The following is an 8,836-nucleotide window of genomic DNA, read 5'->3' on the forward strand; positions in this document are numbered from 1 at the left end:
ATGACTTACCACTAGTGAAAGTCAACTGATAATGTTGGGCTTGATCACAGAGGTAGTTTCTGCCAGATCTTCTAGTCTTTTTATTATGGACAATTCAAAATATACCTAACAGTAGAGAGGATATGCATCTGTATTTAGCTTCAACAATTATCTATTTATGGCTGATCTTGTTTTATCTATACCTCTGTCCACTTTCCCATCAGCCCCCACTGGGCTATTTTGAAGCAAGTTCTAGACATCACATTTAATCTATAAATATTTCAGTATGGATCTTTAAAAGATAAGGTCTCCTAGAAAAATAGCCACAAGATCATTAACATTCATAAAACAATGTAACTATAATTTCAAAGCTGTTTCTGTTTTCTCATTCTGCCCTCCTTGGCATGCGGTTCTTTATCCTTGTTGTTTAACTGTTGCAAGAGAGCCTCTCTGGCTTCAACCATCCGATCTAAGTTCAGGACAAGTTGCCAGGAGGCAGAGTAACAAGAGATCAGAAGCTTTCCCAGATCCCTCTTCCCCTCACCCACACCAGCAGACTTCCAAATACGTTTCATTGGAGGGAACTATGTCACGTGGCTTCCACAAGTTACAAGGGAGGTTGGAAAAGCTAGCGTTTGGCTTCCCAACCTTTCTAGAATAGAGGATGATATGGAACAATGAAGTTAGGAATAGATGCTAAGTGAGCCAAACTGTAGTCTTTTCTATACTAATTTGGGAAAGAGAAAGGTTTCACTTGGCACCCCTCTCCATTCTGTGGAACTAGTCATTAGAACCCGGCAAGGACAGGGTGGGATTGGCAGCAAGAATAGCTGAGCTGCTGAGCCCTGGCAGTGCTCATATTTGCCCCACCGTTGGCTTGATGAGGGCTTAGGCTGGGACATGGCTAAGCCTAGTCGTGGAGGCTAAAGCCCCAGCTGTGGGTGCTGGAGCCGTGTGGGGCCGGGGCCATGTGGGGTTGGGGCCATGTGGGGCTGGAACCAGCAGCCGTTTTAGTTTGTCTTCAAACAACTTGAGGGCATGGTCATTAAAGAATGCCATTTATAGCACATAAAGTTGGGGCACTCCTAGATCACTGACTAGAGAACTACCAAACTAGGGATTCTGTGAGAAAAGTTTAATTTTTATTACTTTAGCAAGAATTTTGCAAAATAAAAAAAAAATAGAAGCTACCAATTTTTGGCGAGTCTAGGAGGTACCATTATTTTATGTACTTCTAGGAAAGAAAATATGCTGTCAATAAACTATAAGATTCCATTTATTCTCAGGCACATCCTGACTTCAGAAATGTTAAAATGTGGGGGACTGTGTCTTAGTGTTGATGACATATATTTTAATTATATTATACAAGTAAATTTTGGATTCTATGAAACAATATTTAAACTTTCTAAAAATTGAGGTAACTACAGATCAATGGGATCTCACCTATGTATACACCTATATAACCACCATGTATGTTAAGATATAAACCATTTTCTCCATCTCAGAAGGTTTCCTGTGTCTCTTCCCAGTCAGTCCCAACCACAGACGTGGCCACTTTCTGATATTTTTCACACAAATTAGTTTTGTTTTGTTTGTTCTGGGACTTCATATAAATGGAATCTTCACTTTGTACTCTTTTGGGTCTGGCTTCTTAATTCAGCATAGTGTTTTTGAGATTTATCCATCTATGTAAAAATGTAAGTGTGTTTATCCATTCTCCTGTTGATGGACATTTGGGTTGTTTCTAGTAGGTTGTTTTTTGTTTTTTGAGGGTTTTTGTTTTGTTTTGTTTTACTATTGTTGACAGAGCTTCCGTGAGCATACATGTAAAAGTCTTTGGATGGACTTGTATTTTCATTTCTATTGGGTAAATACCTAGAGTGGAATTACTAAGTCTAGGGTGGTGTATGTTTAACTTAATAATAAATTGCCAAGCAGATTTTCAAAGTGGTTTTACCATGTTATACTCCCACCTGTAAGGAATGAGAGCTCCAATTTCTCCACGCCCTCACCAACACTAGAAATGTTAGTCTTTTAAATTGTAGCTACCTGGTAGGTGTAAAGACGTTTCTCACTGTGGCTTTCATTTGCATTTCCGTGATGACCAGTGATGTTGAGTATATTTTCATGTGTTTATTGCCCGCTTGGGTATCTTCTCTTGGGACATTATCATTTAATCTTTGTCTGTTTTTAAAAATTGAGTTATTTGTCTTTTTCTTATTGAAGGATTGTAGGAATTCTTCATGTATTCTGGATACTGAGTTCTGGTTCAGATATACATTTTTTAAGGAATAATCACTTAAATGAAGGAAAATTATTAGGGCTGAAGTACACTGTGATATTGAAGTCAAACTAACATTTACTGAGTGACCACCAGACACCAGGCTCTTCAAGTCCAATATTCCCCTAATTCTCACCATGCAGAGAGAGATTTATTTTATTGACTTTTGCTCGATGATCCTGGAGCACAGAGAGGTTCAGTAACTTGCTCAGTGCAGCCCAGGCTGGAACAGTGGAGCTGGGATTCAGAGAGGTCTATGCGAATTCTTCCCCTTAAAAGCAGCACACTTCTATTGAGTGGCCTCCCTCTCCCCTTTGATCTTGAATTATGTAGGGGGACATTTAGTTTTTTCAGTCCTCAGACCTCTAGAATCTTTTTCTGCCCCTGAATTGGGATAATTATTCTTCATAGAATCTGACTGTGGGCAATGGTGGACTTATGAAAATGCAGTGATCCAGGTTAGGGAGAGACAAGGAAAAAAAGCAGGAAGAGGATCCTAAGTAGGTTGGAAGACAGTCTGTACTGAGGCAGAGAGTGACAATGGGAGACCAAGTCAAAGTTAGGTCAGAAGCTCAAAGTCAGCAGGTCTCCAAAAGCTGGAGGTCAAGACGGAGTAGGGCTGCAAAGTCAGGGAGAAGAAACAGATATTCAGGGATAAAAGGACCTTGAAACTCACGAGAAGTCTTCCTAAAACACACACTTCTCCTGCTACCCAAAACACAGCTAGTTCCCACGTGGCGCTGTCGTGGACCTTTGCCATCAGAGGGAGACTGAATTCAAGAAATTTTCTTATGTTAAAATTACTATCTACAGCAGTTTTATATCACTTTGTCATATTCTCACCTATGTGCCTCAACCATAGTATGCATATCTGGTAACTTTCAGAAGACGTTGTTTTATGTTTGATTGTGTCAATTTATACCACTGGCAACTCTTCCTTCAATATTGTCAGAGTTCTTGGTAAACTGGGTTTACTCTCTTGGAAACATTTGTGGTTAGTTGCTGAAGATCAGGCTGCTTCACACAGAAAAGGTCTTTTCCTCTGGGGGGCTGTTGGATTTGAATAACCCTCATGTCTTCTTTGACAGCAAGTCACTCAAGAAATGGGTTGACTTTTTTTTTTTTTAAGATTTTATTTTTATTATTTATTTGACAGAGAGACACAGTGAGAGAGGGAACACAAGCAGGGGAGTGGGAGAGGGAGAAGCAGGCTCCCTGCAGAGCGGGGAGCCCGACGCGGGACTCGATCCCAGGACCCCGGGATCATGACCTGAGCCGAAGGCAGTCGCTTAACCGACTGAGCCACCCAGGCGCCCGAAATGGGTTGACTTTTAAAGGAAAATTCATAATAATTTTCCTCTGTCTTATTTTTTGCAATCAAAACAAATAAAATCAAGAGGCAGGGTGGCATTGACTCACCCTTTGAAATCTTAGGTTAATGTTTAGGTTAGAGACAGTGGTACAGGAACGTGAAGCCTCATATTAGTCTGTGCGCATGTGCTTTGACAAAACACAACAAAAAACACAGGTGACAAATTCGGTAGATAAAATAGACCAACATCAAGAAAAATGGCATTCTGAATTTTGATCTCAGAACAAGTCCCTTCCTTGTCTGTGTTCCAGGGATGAGAAAAAATGACTTATTTCAAATCCAAGTTTGTTTTTGCTTTCAGTTAAATTGTTCATACTGAATGGTCCTTTTATATGTCAAGAAAATTATCCCTTCCTTTCCTGATCTTCCGTTGAAAACAGTGGGACAACTAAATCTTCCTACCAATTGCTCTGATGATACAAACTCTTAAATATTTGGAACTCAAATTTAGAGCTTCTTTAAAGACCAGATACTGAAAGACAATGCAATTCACCAAGGACTCCCCTTTGGAAAATAATCTTTGAAAGCTCAGCTATAATGGGCTCTCTAGCTACTCTTTTAGGAAGACAACATTCTCTAAACTGTGGGATTTATTTCATTGCCTGTCTTTGCATATGTCCTCTCCAGAATGTGCCTGTAGCATTCTGAGTCTCTCTGCTAACTTTGTTGTGGGCCGCCATCCCCACCTAGAACTTGGGTGATAAATCCCTTACAAGGCCAGCAGCCCCTCTCTGTTGGAGGACATGGAGTGGAAACAGCTCCTTCTTCACTCAACCTTTTGCCACCCTTTTCCTCTAATCTCCAAATGAACACACTAAGGTCTGTGAAATTTCTTAGAAGGTGCACCTGGGTGGCACAGTCAGTTAAGCGACCGACTCTTGATTTTGGCTCAGGTCATGATCTCAGTCAGGGTCGTGGGATTGAGCCCCACGTCAGGCTCCCACACTTCGTGAAGTCTGCTTGATATTTTCTCTCCCTCTGCCCCTCCTGCTTGTGCACTGTTTCTCTCTCAAATAAATAAATAAATCTTTTTTAAAAAAAGAAGAGTTAGAAAAGAGAATTATAATGTAGGAGAGTAAAAAGCTGATAAGAGCTAACCTTCGATTGAGTGCTTGCTCAGTGCTGCTAGCGGTACTGAGAGCTCTATGGGCATGATTTGTTTAATCTTCACAACAATGCTGTGTGGTAGGTATTACTATGAGCTCAGTGTTAGAAACGAGGAATCTGAGACCCAGAGAAATTTAGTAACTTCCCCAGAGTCACGCGTCCACCCACTGAGTGGTACAGCTGAAACGTAAGCTCAGGGAGTGTGGCCTCAGCCTGCATCCGCAGCCACTGTGCGGCCTCCAGGCTCTTTCAGGGGAACACCTGGGACGCAGACCTTCCCAAGGACGTCTTCCCTTTCGGCCCACCCCTAAGGTGCCTCTCCTGCTCTGGGCCTGGGCCTTTCCTTCCCAAACTCCTTCACCTTCTGCTCTCTACATGCAAAACTTCCACTCCTTCTCTTGGGAATCTGCACCATGTCCCACTGGAAGAGCCCCTAGTCTCTATATCTCTATTCCTTCCCCATGCACTGTCCCAAAAGTGAGTCCCATAAACCTGAACAACACCCAGAGCTCCAAGCAAATGGGAAGTGATGCTCATCAGTGCTCAGGCTCTGGGAGGGGGATTTTCACTTCATAGATAAAGGTGGACACAGATCTCTACCCCTCCCACTCCCCACCCCACCCACCCTGCCCCCACCAGTTTCCCTTTCACTGTGGGTCTGCCAATTCCTTCACTAAATGATTTCTTTAAAGTAGGCATATCTTCCAAAATGGACATTAATTTTTTAAATAAAAAGGATTATTAATAGACTTTATTTTTAAAGCATTTTTTTTAAGATTTTTTTTTTTTTTAATTTGACAGAGAGAGACATAGCAAGAGAGGGAACACAAGCAGAGGGAGCTGGAGAGGGAGAAGCAGGCTTCCCGCGGAGCAGGGAGCCGGATGTGGGGCTTGATCCCAGGACCCTGGGATCATGACCTGAGCCGAAGGCAGACGCCTAATGACTGAGCCACCCAGGCACCCCTAAAGCAGTTTTAGGTTAACGGAAAAATTGAGCAGAAAGTTCAGAGTTGCCTTATGGCTGGTCTCCCTCTACCCCCACAATGTTCCCTATTTGTGCTAGTGTGGAACATTGATTACAATTGAGGACCAGTATTAATACATAATATTAATACTAACTGAAATCAGTAGTTTACATTGCACATTTTGTGTTGCGCAGGCAAGGGCTTTCGACAAAGGAATAATGTCATGCATTCATCATTGCAGTGTCATACTGGCATTAATTTCTTTGTCAGGGACACTGTGGATTGATACCATATTGATGAAAGAATTTCCCTTGACCACCAAGATGTCTGTCCCTGAATGGAAGTCGGGGGTCCCTACTGTTATGCTGAGGAGTTTTAAATGTCCTTCTTGCTTCGGAGGTGCTTTCTCCTGGCATGCCTATAAAAGGACTGAGTATTACATAATACTTCCAGTGGGGTAATATATGTCATATGCACTGGAACACTTTCCTAAAATCCTAAAAACACTGAGTTCCAAATACACCTGGCCCTAAAGGTTTTGTTTTTTTTTTTAAAGATTTTATTTATTTATTTGAGAGAGAGAATGAGAGAGAGAGAGAGCATGGGAGGGGGGAGGGTCAGAAGGAGAAGCAGACTCCCTGCTGAGCAGGGAGTCCGATGCGGGGCTCGATCCTGGGACTCCAGGATCATGACCTGGGCCGAAGGCAGTCGCTTAACCAACTGAGTCACCCAGGCTCCCCTGGCCCTAAAGGTTTTGAGTTTGGAGTAGACCTGTATTCCTAGCATCCCCAGCAGAGTCTGCCACAGCATCTCAGAATCACACACTTTAACGTGTCTGCAGTGAAATAATCTCTGCACACGTTCACACTAAGTGGGAAAAATAGAGATAAATATCTCCACATCAGTTTAAGACAAGGGTTGTTGCCAAGGTGCAAATCTACCTTTTTGTTAAAAAAACAAAATTCAGCTGAGTAAATGTGAAGACCTAGTTGGCTCTATTAGGTGATTCATGAATTGGGGAACATCCCATCTAGTAAGAGGGGGGATCTCTGGGGAGCTGTGCAAATGGAAAGATTTTATATGATGGAGGCTGAGGCAAGAATTTATTGGCAAAAGGAAAGGACTGTTTCAAGCAAGGTCACCTTTCCTTAGGGGAAAGGGCAGAGTCTTAACATGCAGATTACCTCATCTTCCTTTGGAGGGTGGAGAGGGCCCACGTGGTGGATTACCTCACTGGTGCTGACCAGAACATTCCTGACTGATTGGTTAAGACTGCATTTCTAGGGGAGGTTGAAATTGAAGTTAGGTTAGGTATTAAGCCTTGGTTTGGTGACTTGGCCTAGCATAAGTGACTCCATTTGGGGCCTATGATTTTCTTTTTAACTCTAAGTTTCTGTCTTTTCAAAGCTTACGGATTTCACAATTTCAGATAAAGGATGGTGGACCCAGACCATACACGGCAAAGTGGAATTAATGCCATTATAAAAGGGACTACGGACACACAGAGGGGCAGTTGGCTCATGTCTGTACCCCTTAGCTAAATCTGATTTCAGAAAAGAAGTAATAAGGTGTCTTTGGGACACACTCCAAAAGGACAGCTTTGCAACGTTGCTATTGAACAAACTCCTTTGATCAAGGGTTTATGGCTTTTCCTTTCTTATCCATGGATTTGTTAGGGGTGAAGCACGACTTAGAAAGCCAGTATTAGACCATGTTGGTGTGTTCTGGACCCAGATTGAATAGATGAGTGGTGGGACAGTTTCCATGGGAAGCCCCAGCTGTGCTTAGAGAAAGTATCCTTCCAGAGAGAGAAATTCATGAGAACAAAGCAAAGGGAAATAGGTAAGAGGGAAAGTGGTGGTGGCTGATTTCCTGGTGCCCCCCTACCAAAATCAGACATCTGGGGTCAAAGGTGAGATGGTTGCCATGCGTAACATTTGTGTTTGAACTGAAAAGCGAAGAGAAGCTTCCTTTGACAGAAGGTAAGTCTGTTTGGCTGCAGGTTTGACAGTGAAGTCTGCATTTGCCAACATGATTATATGACAGACATTTTCTGTAATTCCAGTGAGTGAAATCTGCTGTTCCAAGGCTTCTGTGAAATACATTTAAAGCATGTGACAAACATTTTATTTTTTAAAAATATGTTGGTAATGCTTTATTGAAATTAGCAGTACTTTTATTTTCCATGCCCTCTCTGGGTATATCAGATTAAATAAAGTGTCTCTTAGTAAAAGAATAGCAAGTATAGTTAAGAGTCATTTGCCATCTGGGTAAAGCCTTTTGATATAATTCCTCCAAATTGAAAGAGTGAATGTCTCTCACTGGGAAGCAAATCCATTAGCAAGACATGTGACTTCCAAGTCTTCATTTCCAACAAAATTAAAGAAAAACCCTAACTGACTTCCAGCTGATCCTTAAGAATAGTTTTTCACAGACCACTGTGAGATTTTCAGCATGTAACTTGTGTGCATTATAATGATATTAATTTCTATGATAAAATTCCTTTTCTTGCTTCTATTTATTTATATGAATGAGGTCTCAGCACTTACATTTATAAAAAGAAAAATAACAATAGAATTAATCTTACTTCTGAAAATTTCTCAAAATGAGCAATATTTATTCCTGGATTTATTAACTAACTAAAATGTAAAAGTTAGCTCCATGTATCTCATTAAAAAATGCCTTTCTGATACAATTTTACTATTCATGTTTGGGCAGTATTTATCAAAATCTGTCATATATTTAGATTTTTGATAAAATTTATACTGGCAATAATTATAATAATAACTTCATGAGGGACAAACTACATCTAGAACCTTGTGGTCACAAGAAATAAATCAATCTCAAATAATGGACATTTGTTACTGCCCAGAGAAATAATAGCTTGCTTAATAAAAGTAAAAGGAACATTACATTATGATCAAATTCTGAGGAAGAAATAGAATAGAAATTCAACTTTTAAGTAATAAAAAGAACAGTGGGAAATTTGACCTGTTATAGAAGAGCTTTTCAGATGTATTTTAGATGTTGGGAACCAATTGCCATAGAATTTAGAGTTTGTTGTATACATGTAAAAAGAGTGAATTAACAGTCTTATTTTAAAATATCAAAAGTAACATACATAAGATTACT

The sequence above is a fragment of the Mirounga leonina genome, unplaced genomic scaffold (assembly GCF_011800145.1).
Source record: "Mirounga leonina isolate KUSES-001 unplaced genomic scaffold, KU_Mleo_1.0 Mir_488, whole genome shotgun sequence".
Classification (NCBI taxonomy): Eukaryota; Metazoa; Chordata; class Mammalia; order Carnivora; family Phocidae; genus Mirounga; species Mirounga leonina.